We start from the raw sequence: 17,137 nt of genomic DNA, 5'->3' as shown, positions 1-17,137 counted from the left end.
TCAATTAGGCTTCCCTGTGGGACACTCCATTGGGATTTAGATGGGATGATCTTTTTTCCAAGTTTCTAATGTAAATATTGCATGATTCAAAATGATTAGTCATCCAAATTTCTCATGTACATATTGCATTATTTGAATGTTCTTAAGGCATTCATTCCTTTTTTTTTTTTTTTAATGAGATGTATGTCTTTTGTTATGAGTATGAGGAAACATCGTAGCAAAATAATACATGTAGTGGACAAGAAACTTACAGCAATTAGGAATAATTTGGATACAACGATCAGGAATATTTCTAATAGCAGACAAAACTAACAACATAGGTGGAATGAAATAAATAGAAATCTCTGAAATAATGTACCATCATCCCAGAGTCTGCAAACAGCTGACAAACCTCGATTCAGTGGGGACTTGGATAATTATTTCCAGATCATAATTCCCAAGCTCCCTTTAAAAATAGTTCTACTGTCATGTATAGAGGGTCAAATTGCAACGTCAAAGCAACTCAAATCTAGTTTTGATGCAGAAAACATCTGGGTCTGTTGGCAAATTCCCGTCTAGGCAGAGCTAAGGCCTGGCCACCACCCAAGCTCTAAGTGGGAGAGAATTCCCTAAATGTAATTTTAAACAAGGCTCCTAAGAATAGCACTTAGGAGTAAAGGTCTAGGGGTGAAAGACTAATGAACCATCCAATAGCTGTCTCCTCCAGAATTTCCTCAGCATGGAGATGCTTTAAACACAGCAAACTGTTGGAGTGGTTCTGTAATAATAATTGGGACTGCATCTGATTGCTTAGAGTAGATGTCACAATACCATCAGTTTAGAGAAGACTTCTGACAAAGCTGAGATATCATTTCCTGGAACTCTGAAAAATACTTGAAAATCATGAGGCAGCACTGGGTCAAACCATGGAGCCCCAGTGCAGAGCCCAGCTAGAGGGGTAGTCTGGTCTAAGAGATACATGAGCAGCTGGAGAACAAAAGAAGGATCCTGAAATGACACCTGTCTTGTAGATAATTACACCAAAAGATGGTAAAACATATGAAAAGCTGGCTATAAAAACAGGAATACAAACATGAATGTATTTATGACACAAAAAATGCAACAAAGGAAACACTGAACAGCTCACTCATAAAATTTATGATATCTCAGATTAAATAACACTCAAACCTGATATAAATTCCTTTCAACATCAATAGAACTTAACAAGATGCACTCAATAAAACCCAGCCCTAAAAGGATTTCAAATTAATAAACATAATTTCATTATCACCTTAGTAGAACAAAAAGCACTCTCAAGAGAACTCAATCACTATTAATACTGAACATAACTGGATCCATAAAAAGCTGGAATAGATCATTGTTCAAACTAAGTAAAACTGAAACTTAACATTTATAAAATCTACCAAAATTTACTTAATAAAACTTAGCCTTATTCAAGAAGGTAACTGAGCATTACAATATTTGGGCCTTAATTTAACAGAATTCAAATGAACATTCTTAAAAGTTATAGATATGACATGATTTAACTCAGTCTAAGGTTATTAACACAAAAAGACAACTTAAAGGTGAAGAAGTTGTAAGTGAAATAACAGCATGATGGTCTGCTGGAGAAAGTAGCTTCAATGGTCTCCAGACAGTCATGGATCACTGGCTCTCCCATACTCCCACTGAGGAAGGAAGCTGAATTCACAATGTGAGTTACCACAATTTCAACATCATCTTGTTCTACTAGTATAGCTTGGTACATCAGAAACCTCTGTGGGGAGAGCCAATGTCCCCCTTTTGCCTCAAGGACTGCAGACACCGTGTGGGATACCAGCACAGTCATTTTCTGGCCCAGGGTGAATTTGTGTGCTTCCTGGATGTTCACTGCCACTGCTGCAACAGCTCTGAGACACCCTGGCCATCCTTTAGCTGCCGTGTCCAGCTGTTTGGAGAGATAGGCCACTGCTCTCTGATACGGGCCTAAGTTCTGTGCTAATATTCCCAGAGCAATCCCTTGTTTTTCGTGGGAAAACAGGAAAAATGGTTCACTCACGTCTGGAAGTCCTAGAGCTGGAGATGACATGAGGGCCTTCTTTAGTTGGTCGGAGGCTTGGGTTGCTTCTTTTGTCCACTGAAGATCTCTGCTCCCTTCCCTGATCAGGGCATATAGAGGTTTAACAAGTAACCCATAGTTAGAAATCCATAGGCTGCACCACCCTGTCATGCCTGAAAAGGTTCTCAGTTCCTTCACTGTCTGAGGTCTCGGGGTCTGGCATATTGCTTCTTTGCCACCCTGCCCCAAGGTCCTTTGACCAGCACTCACCTCATAACCCAGGTAAATGACTGTTTGCCTCACCATCTGGCCTTTCTTCTGGGATACTCCATAGCCCTGCAGGCCCAAACAGTTTAGGAGGCTTACCGTCCAGTGCACGCGTGTCTCCTGGGTCTGGGTGGCTGTTAGGAGGTCATCCACGTGCTGGAGCAACTGCCCTTCTCCTGGTGGAGGTTCCCAACACTTTAAATCCTTGGCAAGTTGCTCCCCAGATACAGTGGGGGAGTTCTTGTACCCCTGTGGTAATACACACCATGTGAGCTGCTTCCTCCATCCAGTTTGGGGTTCTCCCATTTGAATGCAAAAATTTTCTTTCTGGCTTCATGGAGAGGGAGGCAAAAGAAGGCATCCTTCAAATCTAAAATGGTAAACCAGGTTAGTTCAGGTGAAAAATGAGTTAAAAAGGTATAAGGGTTAGCAACTACTGGATACAATTCTTCAGTTACTTTGTGAACAGCCTTAGGTCTTGTACTAACCTCTATGACCCATCAGGCTTCTTTACTGGCAAAATGGGGGTATTGAAATCAGACTGACACTCTCTTAACAGTCCTATTTGCAAAAAGTTTTCTATGTTTTTGCTAGTCCCTTCTCTGTCTTCCTTCTTTAGGAGGTATCTTTTAACCCTTACTGGTCGTTCCCCTTCCTTGAGCTTAATTTGTATGGGCAATGCATTCTTTGCTCTCCCTGGTATATTAGAAGCCCATACCCCAGGGAATACTTGATCCATTATCTTCTTGAAGTTTTTCTCTTCTTCACTTACAGTTTCAATTTCTTTGGTTATTAACATTAGGCTCAACAGCTCCACATGTTGTTGGTCCTTTACCTCCAAACTAATTTCTCCATTTTTCAATATTGTTTTTGCATCCAGCTGCTCTAGCAGATCCCTGCCCAAAAGTGCAGATGGAGCATTCGGCATATATAAAATCGATGAATCTCCCATTGCTTTCCCAATTAATACTTTAATGGTTTGCAGAAATATGCTCTTTCAGATTGACCAGTAGCCCCCTTTACCATAACATAATCATTTGTTAGAGGTATTAGGGCTTTATTCAACACTAACAATGTTGCCCCTGTCTCCACTACAAATTCCACTTCCTTTTCCTTGTTCCCCAGTTTAACTACAACCAGAGGGTCCCCTAGGGTAGGGCCCTCCTGTCCTCCTCAGTCCTCCTTCACATGAGCAACCACCCTTTCCCTCCACCCCCAACTGCTTTTTCTCTGTTCATCACCTCTTCTTCATTCTGGGCACTGGTTTTTCCAGTGTCCAAATTTCTTGCAAATTGCACATTGATCTTTTCCCAGTCGGGGTGGTCCTTGTCTTGGCAGGTCTTGCTCACGTTTCTCCTTTTCTCCCTCCCTTACTACTGCTACTAATTTCTTCATCTCTGGTTTATATCCTCCCTCCCGATTACTAAACACTCTCCATGCTTCATCCAATAGAGTCTCCAAGTCTCAGCTATTTGGGCTCTGGATCTTCTGAAGTTTCCACCTGATATCTCCTGTGGATTGTCTGAAAAATAAATTTATTAGTTGTTGTATTCCTTCATCCCATCCAGAGTCCAGGGTGGTATATCCCTGCACCGCGTCCCGCAGGTGATCCAAAAATTCAGAAGGTGTTTGAGAGGGACCTTCTTCAACAGCATATAAGGCTGACCAATTTATGGTTGTAGGAATTGCTCGTTCTAGTCCTTTCACTAAAAAGTCTTGGTATCTCTTAAGCTGTGCCCATTCATCGGGTTCATTGGGATCCCACATCGGATCCTGAAGGGGAAATACATCTCTGATATCCTATTGTGCTGGTGCACAAGCATCTTCAGCTAAATCCTTGGCTACCTTCAAAGCCAACTGCTTCTCTGTTTCTGTTAAGGCATCAAGTAGTAACTTCATGTCTGCCCAATCAGGTAAATGCTGCTTAGCCATAAACTTTACCCTTTTAGCAACCCCTGTTGGGTCACTCTGATAACCCTTAGCAGTCTTTTCCCAAGCCTCAAAATCCATTGAGAAAAAGGGGACCTTAATCACCCTTGGTTCCCCGTTAGAGGTTATAGCCTGCCTTAAGGGTGCTTGTATGACTCCTTTAGTTTGCTTTCTAGTTGTTTGTGGGGGTGGGTTAAGTCTGGTTTACCTTCTGGCCCTTGATGCTATTGGACCTTGCAGGGAAGGCTCAGGACTTGGTTCAGATTCATCCCATTCCCTATCACTACTAGGCAACGGTGGGTAAAGCCTCCATGGTTCCCTTAATTCAGGAGTTGGTGGGGAAACCCCTCCCTCAATTACTGTTTTTCCCAGGGCAGATGAACCAGAAGTTAGGGGAGGCTAAAGTTGGTGAGGGTTCCAATTTTACTCGTTCCTCTACCCTGCCTCCTTCCTGCTTTCTAGGGGGTGCTAAAAGTGCCTCTACTGTCCCTTGTTCTAAGATCTCTGTTGCATGGAGCACGTGCTACAACACCGTTTCAGCTTTTCCCTGTTAGCTTTATTATCCTTCTCAAGAGCCAATACCAGTGGATCAAATGGAGGCCTAATCCCACAATCCCTTTGCCACCCAGGGTGATTTCAAAGGCTGAAAAACATATCAGCATAAGTCACCTCTTGCCACTTCTGTTCCCGCCTAAGGAAAAGCATGAACTGTAATAGAGTCTCATAGTCCAGTGTACCATTTGCTGGCCACTTCACTCCTCCATCAAGTCTATAGAGTGGCCACCACTAAGTGGAAAGTTTGACAAGTTCCCTTTTAGGTTCACTACCACTACAGCCCACCAGCTCTTTCCAGAGTGTTAAGATACACCCTAAAGGGCTTCCTCTGGGAATCACTTTGCTCTCATTTGCCCCCATGTTTAGGATTTTTCCACAACATCTTTTGATCTTATTCCAATTTTTAAGTTTCAATTGGTATACAAAAATATACTGGCCACACTCAATCTAAGAATTTCCACTGCTTTCTTTAAGGTTCCTGAAACCCCGTTTTCCAACAACTCAAATATTTTACTGCTATCCCGTAACTCTTGACCAATTGCCAACAAAATTTGTATAGTTATCTGGGTAGCCTTTTGTTCCTTTTTATAACAGAGAGACAAATTCCAGCCTTAGGTATTAACCACCTGTACCCTTGCCAGACCCACGAGTCCTGACAGACTGCACACCGAAACACAATCCACAGATCACAGCAGCAATCTTTCCTTGGGCAGGGGAATACCCCTGAACCAGGTTCTCGATTCCTGTGCCTCCTGTTCCTGCTCATATAGTTGCGCTAGCAAACAAAAGGGATAAAACAGCTTGTTAATTAATTTTCTTCTTTCCTCTAAAGAAAGAAAGGATTAGCAGTCCTTCAAATGTAGGGTTCAGAGCAGCAGCTGTTAGGGAAAGAACTTGTAGTTCTACAAAAAAGGGGTGGGAAAACTCCTTTTGATTCAATCTAATGAAACCACACCATGTTGTTAGGTACTCCACCCAAGTTGAAGGTTACTAATAATTTATTAAATCAGGTCCTCTGTTATGCTTTGCTCCGGGTATATTACTATTAAAATACATTAAAAAATTGTAAGCAACTTTTCATACACCATAGCAAATGTGCAGCTGAAAGCAAAGCGTATCTCTTGTCATGCTGTAACCAAAGGACAGATGGAAACCTTGCAAAGTATCAGTCGAGTTTTGGCAGAAATCTGACAATTCCACGCTGCACCAAGAGCTGTGTGAGTCACTACTATAACCCATTCCGAAGCTTTTTGGACTGCTAACCAAATTTCTCTCACCCTTTGATGGAAAATGTTACAGAACATGGAGTTCAGCTGCGTATCAGGGCACCAAAGAAGTCTCTCGGCTACCTCTGCCAGCACTACTTCTGGGCTCTCTGTTTTCTGCATACAACCAAAGCCGCTAAACTGAATTTCCCTTTTCTTGCAGAGACCTGACTCCTAACACTAATAGTTTAGGCTCACAAAAAAGAAACAGACAGGGGTTTTTCACGACCCCAAACACACTCAACAAAAGTTTTAAGAAGGTCCTGCTGAAAATCACACAAACATCGGCCAGGGCACAGCACAAATCCCTCCACAAGAACTAGGGGGGGGGTAAACCATCAGCAGTTTAAAATATTACCACACACAAAAGTGTCAGTGTCCCTCTGCAAGCAGGCAGGGATTTCAAAGATCTTTTACAACTTTAAGCTTACGAAACTCCCAAAAAGACTTACAAACGTTAATAACACAGGCCATATCACTCAAATTATAATGCTCACAACACAAACTCCCACAAACCACAACAAATACAGTGCATCTACAACCTAAACACACAAAATCACCAAACAAACACGGATCCGATTACAACACACACACACACACACAACGCTGGGGGCACAACCAGGATTGTCTGCCACCCACAATGGGACCCTTTGCAGCCCAAAAATTTGAACTAACCACCCAAATGATGAGTCACTGAGGTGCACCTTTAAACTACAAACTGAAACCAGAGCCACCCCTGCTCCAATCCAAATTCACAACACCACAGCCATTGTCTCCACTAGGAGACACGGACTACCAGAGCCCTGGTCCCCACTGCGGCACACGGGTTACCAGACCACTGAGGCGGGACGAATCCCGCGTCCTATTAACTGCTGATATCATAAGGTACCTTTCCCTAAAGAGAAACATACCTTTTGTCCGTGGTTCCAGCAGGTCCTGGTCTTTCCCCACGTAGGCAGCAGGATCACAGCATCCCCCTTCCCAGAAATTCCTGGGTGGGCGCCCAGAGGGGTCCCGGACCCCCACTGGCCACACGGCCAGAGAGTGCAGTATGTCCTGCTGCAGTCACCAAAGTGATTTATTAAAAAAATATGGATATTGATCTAGCACCGATATCCAACTGTGACAGACAAAAACTCTCTAAACAGTTTAAAGTTAGAAAGTGTATGTTTATTGCGATGCCGGGCGGCGTGTGGGATAGCTCCCAAATACACGCTGCAATTTACAGGTGATTACAGAGTCCTGTCATCCATACAACTACTGAATACCCAAAGTACAAACACATATTCATAATTTTGGTACATCCCATTCCCTGTTTCATATGCTAATTAGTTCAAAATCTATTAAGCATGCGTAGTGTGTTCTTTGAAATGGATCGGGATCCCTTTCATGGGGAGGATCCCAAAATGAGGAAGTAAATGAAGTCTTCCTCATTCTGACCTTTCTACCTTTTCAATGCAAATATGACAAATGAACCCTTGGTAGAACTCCCATTCTCTGTCTTCAATTGGTTTCAGAACACAGGAGGCCCACAATTGTCTTATGTTCCTAAAAGCTATCTGTCAGTTTCTATATTCTTCATTATAAACCCAGCTAACCAAACATTGTGTTGACAAGCAAGCCGTTATTAGTTAATTACTAACTCTTAACTTCATCAAGACCTACCTGTTTATTTGCATTAACTCCAATAAAGCTTATCTCTAACTAAAATCTTAGCTCCTCTAAAATGTCTAACTTCCTTAAATTTATGTTTCAAACCTGGCCTCTTGAATTGGTGCTCTTGGGTCTTCCTCTTTAAGATGGGGGTCCCACAAGGTGTGGCCATCGGGGGGTGACTTACGGGGTGCCGGTCGTGCTGTCCTGTCTTGGTTTGGAAAGCCAGGTGTCTGCTAAGGAAGGCAGGAACCTCCCCTGAAATGGAAACACTAAACCCCCTCCCTCTGAATTGCTATAATTCTGACTTAAGGGGCTCTCAGGCAAAGCTATGGAAATACGAGTTCCTTTTTAGGAAAAATGAAAAATATAAATGCAATAGCACAAACCGAAAAAAAAAAAAACCACTGACAAAGTCAGAATACAACCTGACACCCTGTGGGTCAGGGTGTTGGCAGCAGTCCCATTGAATGGTGGCTGCAGCCCTCCTGCAGTGACAGGTGTGGCTCTGTTGGAGCAGGGATCCTGGAGAAGGGTGGAGTTTTCCTCTGAAGGTGCAGTGGTGGTGTAGAAGGGCCTGGTCTTCCTCTGGCAATCCAGTGGGAAAAGGTTGATCCTCTGGCAATCCAGTGGGAAAAGGTTGATCCTCTGGCAATCCAGTGGGAAAAGGCTGCTGCAATGTTCCAAACTCAGATTCTATCCAGGAAGAAATGCTTGGCTCCTCCCGCTGGGCAGAGCATCTCCCAGTGGCATGATGTCATTTTATCAGCCATGCAGTAGCACTCAATGGCCCATTAACAGAAGGTAATTAATAATTATTGACAGAAGCTATCTCCTGGAGGGAGGATTGGTTGTGGAAGAGATAAACTGCCCAATGTACAGAAGATAAGTGCCCCACCTCTGACAGATGGCAAACAGAACACACACTTAGCTTGCAATCCAGGACCTGCCCTCACTGGCTGCCCCCAGTCTCCAGAGTCCATGGTGCCCAGGGAGGCTGCAGCTGCCGGTGCCGGGAGCAAACGAGACGGGTCTTGGTTTCAGAAAGCTCCAGAATCCATTTCTTACCCCAAAAGACAGGGAGAAGGCAGGGCCGGGGGGGTTTTATAGGATATCCCAAAGGTGGAGCTGGGGTTTAGGTCAAGGGAGGAGTTCATAGCAACACAAGAAGGGTGAAATCAAATTCCTGCCTCTTAGCAACAGGGGCACTCCACACAGCATGTGTCCCCAAATCCTAAATTGCTCCTCAAACACCTCTGCAATGGTGGGACTATAGACATTTTTAATCAGTTTCTTGCATTTAACCCAGTTTGGGCTGTTTTTAAGGGATAAAGATGAATCAGAAGAAAATCAAGGCCAAACCAAAAGGACAAGCAGCCAGGTGTGTTCCCAAGAGGGAATGTGGGTCACCAGGGCTGTGCCCAGCATGGCTCCTGCAGTGGGGGATGGAGCTGGAGCAGCGCACGAAGCTCTTCCCGCGCTCGGGGCACTCGCAGGCCTTCCCTCACCGGTGCCTCTGTTGGTGTTGGGTCAAGTGAGAGCTCCTGGAGAAGCTCTTCCCACACTGGGGACACTCGTAGGGCCTCTCCCCGGTGTGGATGCGCCGGTGCCTGACGAGGGTGGAGTTGTGCCTGAATCCCTTCCCGCAGTCGGGGCAGCAGAAGGGCCTCTCCTCTGTGTGACTCTGATAGTGCCGGAGGAGATGGGAGCGGATCCGAAACCCCTTCCCACACTTGGAACATTCGTAGGGCCTCTCCCCAGTGTGGATCTTTTGGTGGACAATCAGGCTGGAGAGATGTCTGAATCTCTTCCCACACTCCCCACACTCGTAGGGCCATTCCCCAGTGTGGATCCTCTGGTGCTGGATCAGGGTGGAGCTCTGCCTGAAGCTCTTCCCACATTCCTCACACTCGTGGGGCCTCTCCCCAGTGTGGATGTGCCGGTGCTTGACAAGATGGGAGTTCTGCCTGAAGCCCTGCCCGCAGTCGGGGCAGCGGAAGGGCCTCTCCTCTGTGTGCGTGCGCTAGTGCCTGAGGAGATCAGAGCTGCTCGGAAACCTCTTCCTGCACTGATCACACTCGTAGGGCCATTCTCCAGTGTGGCTCCTCTGGTGCCTGATCAGTTCGGAGTTCCTCCTGAAGCTCTTCCCACACTCCAAGCACTTGTGAGGCTTCTCCCCATCAGCAACCTCCTCACGGACCACCAGCTCCGAGCTCTGGCTCCATCTCCGTCCGCCTTCCCGGCCCAGGCTGGCTCTTTCCCCCTCAGATCCCCGCCATCTGCGTTTGCAGCCCCTCCTCGTGCGGCATCTCCGGGGCTTTTCCTCCCTGTTGGGTTCCTGCGCCGTGGAGCCGCTCAAAACGGCCTCTGCCACGAGGTTCTGCTGTGCTGGGCTGGGAGATGGAGCAGGAGAGAGGGAGGAAGGGGCACTGACTTCCTCCTCACCTGCCTCAGTGTCCAGGGACATCTTCCTCTTCCTCACTGCCTCACAAGAACTGGCAATGGGAAATCCTGATTTGGGGAAAACAAGGGATGAGCACGTTGAGGTTGAAGGTCTCTCTGCCCAAGTCCATCTCTACAAGTCACCAGCGACCTAGGCTCCAGAAAAACCTCCCAAACACCAAGATTCAGCCGTGAAAAAGCCTCCCAGGAGTTCCCCACCCCTGCTCCCTCCCCTTTGGTGTTCAGGGTTCCCCCTGTCCCAGCTGCTGGGGTCACGCTTGCATTGGGGGTCCCCCTTCTCCTCGGTGCCCGCCCTCCCCAGCCTGCTGGCAGTCCCAGCAATCCCAAAAGCTGCCCCCTCTTCGCTCCCCATTCAGGGATGCCGGGGCTTTTTGGGCTCCCTTTTGGGCTCCCTGCTCCCCTCATTCTCTGCTCCGGGCTGCAGGGGCTCCAAGGAGTCCCCCCTGCCCCTCTCCAGCCTCTGCAGGCTCCCGCCCATGGCGGCGCTCCCCCCTCTCTGGGCTCCCCACTTTGGGCTCCTGGGGGACACAGGGCTCTGCTCCTCCAGGCTGCCTCTGCCGCCAGCCGCCACCGCCACCCCCCGATGTCCCCCCGAGGGGCCTTTTCCGCTCAGCCTTGCACTTCTTCATTCTCCTAACATCCCCCCAAAACATCCCAGCCCAGGGACCCCCCGGGATATCTGGGCCGAGCTCCCCCTCCCCGCTCACCTGCGCCATGGGGGGCGATGATCCCACAGGTGGGGGCTGCGAATGCACGGAGGGCTCGACCGCGTGCTTCCTGCTGCTCAGCCTTGATCTGCCTCTGTCCCTCCTCTTCCTCTTCCTGCCCCTTCTCCTATTCCATCCCCCCGCCTCCTCCTAATCCTTCTCCTCCCTAACCACACCTCCTTCTCCTTCTGTGGCTGCTCTCTCTCCGCCTTCCCCCTCCTCTTCCATCTCCCCTCCCACCCTCCTCCTCCCTAATCCCGCCTCCTCCTTCATCCCTGCCCTTGGCTCCCTCCTCCTCCTCCCGCATCAGCAGCGACCCCCTCGCTGCCCCGTTCCCGGAGCCCTCGCAGCCGCGGCAGGAGCGGGGCTGGAGCCGGCACAGCTCGGCACGGGCAGCGCGAGGCTCTCGGCTGCTCCCGGCCGCTGCGGAGAAGGGGGGAAGCCGGCCCGGGCAAAAGGAGAGGCAAACTGCGACAACTGGGGGCCCCACATCCAAACTGGGCCTTGCTGGGGAGCCTGCCTGGGCACTGCCGGCCCTTGGGGCTCCTCTCGGCACAGCCGGGAGGGGGGAACGCACAGAGGGCTGCGGGATCCCAGCGCTGGCAGCACTGCCAGGGACTGGGCTCTGCTGGGATCATACTGGGATCATACTGGGAGTGACTGGGACTGTACTGGGCTTGTTCTGGGATCATACTGGAGTCATACTGGGAGTGAGCAGGAGCCTGCAGAGGCAATTGAGACCATGTTAGGGGCAAATGGGATCTACTGGGAGTGACTGGGATTATGCTGAGGGTGACTGGGAGCAGCTGGGAGCAACTGGGATCATGACAGGAGCAACTGGGAGTGGCTGGCTGCATGCTGGGAGTGACTGGAAACAACTGGGCTTCTACTGGGATCAACTGGGATCACGCTGGAGGTGACTGGGATCATCCTGGCAGTGAGTGCCACTGCACTGAGGCTGACTGGGAGTGCTTGGCAGCAAATGGGATCATACTGGGGAATAATGGGAGGGACTGGCAACATGCTGGAGAGAACTGGGATACACTGGGAGATACTGGGAGTGACTGGAACCAAAGGGAGGGTGAAAGAGAGCCACTGGAACCAGGTGGAGCACAATTGGTTCATACTGGCAGGGACTGGGAGCACACTGGGCTCATCTCTGGATCATACTGGGAGGGACTGGACCGATACTGGGAGAATCTGAGAGCGACTGGGAACACACCCTGCACATCATCCCCCATACTGGGCCTGACTGGGAGCAACTGGGATTATACTGGGACCACACTGGGAGGGCTGGCATGTGACTGGGATCCAACTGGAGCTTACTGGGATCATAGTGGGGTCGAAAGGGAGTGACTGGGATCACACTGTGGGCTACTGGGAGCACCTGAGAGAAACTGGGATCATGCTGCAAGCAAACTGGAGGAACTGGGCAGGACTGGATGCATGCTGGAGGCAGCTGGGATATTCTGGGCGTGATTGGGGGATCACACTGGGAGAACTGACACCTTCCTGGGGCACTGGCAGCGCCTGGAAATGACGGCAGACATGCTGGGACAAGGTGGGAGATGTTGGGGGGTTTGTGGATTTTGGGGGGTTTGGATTTTGGGGGTTTTATTGGCGCTTTGGGGGGGGTGTTCTTCTGGGGGTGTTTGGGGGTTTATTGATTTTTTTTTTTATTTTGGAAGGTTTTACTGAGATTTTGTTGGGGTTTTTTTGGGATTCTCAGTAATTCTGGGGGTTTATTGGGATTTCTAGGAGATTTTGAGGCATTTCACTGGAATTGTGGGGGCTTTTAGTGGGATTCATTGGGGATTTGGGGTTTTTTTGAGAATTTTGGTAGCCTTTTTGGGGTTTTGTGGGGTTTTTTGGGTGTTGTCATGATTTCTTTGGGTCTTCGGGGGAGATTTTGTGGGATTTTTATGGTTTTTGGGACATTTTTGGGGGGATTTGCAGGGTTTAATTGGGATTTTCAGGGTTATTGGGATTTCAAAAGATTTTGTGGGCTGTTATTGGGATTCTAGGGTGTTCTAATGGGATTTTGTGATATTTATTTCGGATTTCATTAGTTTTATTGGGACTTTTGGGGCTTTTAAGGAGATTTTAATGCCTCTCAGCCCTTCCGCAAACCCTGGGACAACCCCAAAGGCCCCAGACGCCCAAATCCCCCACAAATTCCACTAAAAATCCCAAATTCCTCAAGAAATTACAATAAGATCCTCCAAAAGCCCAGAGAATCCCACAAAATCCCAGGGAAACCCACTAAAACTCAAAAAAACTCCCCAAAATTTCATTAAACCCCCTGAAAACCAAGCCCCAATAAAATCCCCAAAATCCAAAACTCCCCAAATCCACAAAATCCCCAAAATCCCATAACCCCCCAAAACCCAATAATTCTCTCCAAAACCTCTATAATTCCCCTTAAACTTCCATCAAGTACCCAATAAAGCCCTAAAGAAGCCCCAAGATAATCCCCCAAAACCCTCCTAAAATTCATCAAAATTCCCCAAAATCCCAAAATTGCCCCCCAAAATCCCCCCAGACTCTCTAGGGCCGTCCTGGGTCAGGGGCTCCGGCCGGTGGAACAGGAGCCACCTCAGGGGCCCTCGGAGCTCTGTGGGGAGGGGGCACCATGGGAGACCCCCAGAAACGGGAGGGGGGGGTGGAACCCCTGTTGTGCCCCCTCGCCCCGAAACCCCCAGACCCCGGTTCAGGGGGGGCCTGGGACCCCCCGGGACCCCCAAATCTCCCCCGGGACCCCTCCGGGAGCCCCAAACCCCCCCAAGGTTGGCCCAGGATCACCCTGGACCCCCAAAACCTTCCCGGGACCCTCAGACCCCCCAGTTCTCCACAAAATTGACCCCAGACCCACCTGAGACCCCCCTCAAATCCATCAGACTGCCCCAAATCCCCCTCAGACCCCTCAATCCCCCCCAAACCCTGGGAAATCCCCTCACACTCCGCTAAAGCCCCCCAGATGCACCTCAGAACCCTCCAGAGCCCCCCAGCTCCTCTCACAACCCCCCAAAATCCCCTCAGACCCTCCCAATTCCCCTCAGATCCCCCTAAACCCACCTGAGAACACCCAGACCCTCTCAAGCTGCCACCAAAGATCCCCAAAGCCCCCTCAGACCCACCAAAGCCCCCTCAGACCCCCAAACCCACGGCACACCCCCCTATTTCCCGTCGATCTCCCCAAAATCCCCAATTTCTCCTCAGACCGCCCCAAACCCCCCCAGTTTCCCCTCAGCGCCCTCCTCAGCCGCGCTCGCCTCTGAATCTCCCGCCTCCGCCGCCTGCACGGGCTCCCCAGCCAATAGCGGCGCGCCCCGCCCCGAACCAACCAATGAGAGCGCGGCTCCCCTCAGCAGCGCCCGCCTCCCCGCGGCGCTGCGGCCAATCAGAGGCGAGCCGCAGCGGCGGTGCCGGTGCCGGGCGCTGCAGAGAGCGGGGGCGGCGCTGGGAGCGGCCGGAGCGCTCCGGGAGCTGCTGAGGCGGCCGGGACAGGGCCGGGAGGGGCTGAGAGGGGATCGGGGGGGCGTGGGAGGGTCCGGGGGGCTGGGGGGGCTTTGGGGAGGGTTCCGGGGTGTGGGGCGGGGTCTGGGGAGGGGTCTTGGCTGGGGGATCGTGAGGTGTCAGGGAGGGTCTGGGGAGGGGTCCTGGGGCACTGTGGGGGGATCTGGGGGTGGGGAGGGGTCCTGAGAGGGGTCTCGAGGGGGGTCCTGGGGGTGCTGGGGGCACTTTGGGGTTCCAGGGTGGTCCTGGGCCAACCTTGGGGGCTTTTCAGGGGGATTTGGGGTTCCCGGGGGAGATCTGGGGATCCTGGGGGTTCCCAGCTCCCCCCCTCCCGTTTTTGGGGGTCTCCCATGGTGCCCCCTCCCCACAGAGCTCCGAGGGCCCCTGAGGTGGCTCCTGTTCCACCGGCCGGTGCCCCTGACCCAGGACAGCCCCAGAGAGTCTGGGGGGATCTGGGGGGCAATTTTGGGGGAATTTTCTGATTTGGGGCATTTTGGGGCAGTTTTGAGGCAGTTTTGGGAGGATTTGGGGGATTATGTTGGGGCTTTTTTAGGGCTTTATTGGGTATTTGATGGAAGTTGAGGGGGAATTATAGAGGTTTTGGAGAGAATTATTGGGTTTTGGGGGGTTATGGGACTTTGACAGTTTTGTGGATTTGGGGAGTTTTGGATTTTGGGAGTTTTATTGGGGTTGGGGGGGTTGATTTTTAAGGGGGTTTAGTGAAATTTTGGGGAGTTTTTTGAGTTTTGGTGGGTTTCACTGGGATTTTGTGGGTTTTTCTGGGGTTTTGGAGGATCTTATTGTAATTTCTTGAGGAATTTGGGATTTTTAGTGGAATTTGTGAGGGATTTGGGCGTCTGGGGCCTTTGGGGTTGTCCCAGGGTTTGCGGAAGGGCTGAGAGGCATCAAAATCTCCTTAAAAGCCCCAAAAGTCCCAATAAAACTCATGAAATCCAAAACAAATCTCACAAAATCCCATTAGAACACCCTAGAATCCAAATAAAAGCTCAAAAAATCTTTTGAAATCTCACTAACCCCCAAAATCCCGATGAAACCCTGCAAATTCCCCTAAAAATGTCCCTTAAATAATAAAAAAACCCATAAAATCTCCCCCCAACACCCAAACAAATCATGGCAATACCCAAAAAACCCAAAAAACCCCAAAAATCCCACGAAAATTCTGAAAAAACCCAAATCCCCAATGAATCCCACTAAAAGCCCCACAATTCCAGTGAAACGCCTCAAAATCTCCTAGAAATCCCAATAAAACTTCCAGAATTTCTGAGAATCCCAGAAAAACAAGGAAAATCCCACTAACACCTTACAAAATACAAAAATAAAAAATTCAATAAACCCCCAAACACCCCCAGAAGAACACCCCCCCAAAGCGCCAATAAAACCCCCAAAATCCAAACCCCCCAAAAATCCACAAAACCCTCAACATTTCCCACCTTGTCCCAGCATGTCTGCAGTCATTCCCAGGCGCTGCCAGTGGCCCCAGGAAGGTGTCAGTTCTCCCAGTGTGATCCCCCAGTCACGCCCAGAATATCCCAGCTGCCTCCAGCATGCATCCAGTCCTGCCCAGTTCCTCCAGTTTGCTTGCAGCATGATCCCAGTTTCTCTCAGGTGCTCCCAGTAGCCCAAAGTGTGATCCCAGTCACTCCCTTTCAATCCCAATATGATCCCAGTAAGCTCCAGTTGGATCCCAGTCACATGCCAGCCCTCCCAGTGTGGTCCCAGTATAATCCCAGTTGCTCCCAGTCAGGCCCAGTATGGGGGATGATGTGCAGGATGTGTTCCCAGTCACTCTCAGATTCTCCCAGTATTAGTCCAGTCCCTCCCAGTATGATCCAGAGATGAGCCCAGTGTGCTCCCAGTCCCTGCCAGTATGAACCAGTTGTGCTCCACCTGGTTCCAGTGGCTCTCTTTCACCCTCCCTTTGGTTCCAGTCACTCCCAGTATCTCCCAGTGTATCCCAGTTCTCTCCAGCATGTTGCCAGTCCCTCCCATTATTCCCCAGTATGATCCCATTTGCTGCCAAGCACTCCCAGTCAGCCTCAGTGCAGTGGCACTCACTGCCAGGATGATCCCAGTCACCTCCAGCGTGATCCCAGCTGATCCCAGTAGATGCCCAGTTGTTTCCAGTCACTCCCAGCATGCCGCCAGCCACTCCCAGTTGCTCCTGTCATGATCCCAGTTGCTCCCAGCTGCTCCCAGTCACCCTCAGCATAATCCCAGTCACTCCCAGTAGATCCCATTTGCCCCTAACATGGTCTCAATTGCCTCTGCAGGCTCCTGCTCACTACCAGTATGATCCCAGAATGATATCAGTACAAAGCCAGTACAGTCCAAGTATGATTCCAGTATCATCGTCCCAGAACAAACCCAGTAGAGTCCCAGTCACTCCCAGTATGATCCCAGTATGGTCCCAGCAGAGCCCAGTCCCTGGCAGTGCTGCCAGCGCTGGGATCCCGCAGCCCTCTGTGCGTTCCCCGCTCCCGGCTGTGCCGAGAGGAGCCCCAAGGGCCGGCAGTGCCCAGGCAGGCTCCCCAGCAAGGCCCAGTTTGGATGTGGGGCCCCCAGTTGTCGCAGTTTGCCTCTCCTTTTGCCCGGGCCGGCTTCCCCCCTTCTCCGCAGCGGCCGGGAGCAGCCGAGAGCCCCGCGCTGCCCGTGCCGAGCTGTGCCGGCTCCAGCCCCGCTCCTGCCGCGGGCTGCGAGGGCTCCGGGAACGGGGCAGCGAGGGG

Source organism: Passer domesticus, chromosome 10, assembly GCF_036417665.1.
Source record: "Passer domesticus isolate bPasDom1 chromosome 10, bPasDom1.hap1, whole genome shotgun sequence".
Classification (NCBI taxonomy): Eukaryota; Metazoa; Chordata; class Aves; order Passeriformes; family Passeridae; genus Passer; species Passer domesticus.
This window is presented reverse-complemented; position numbering follows the sequence as displayed.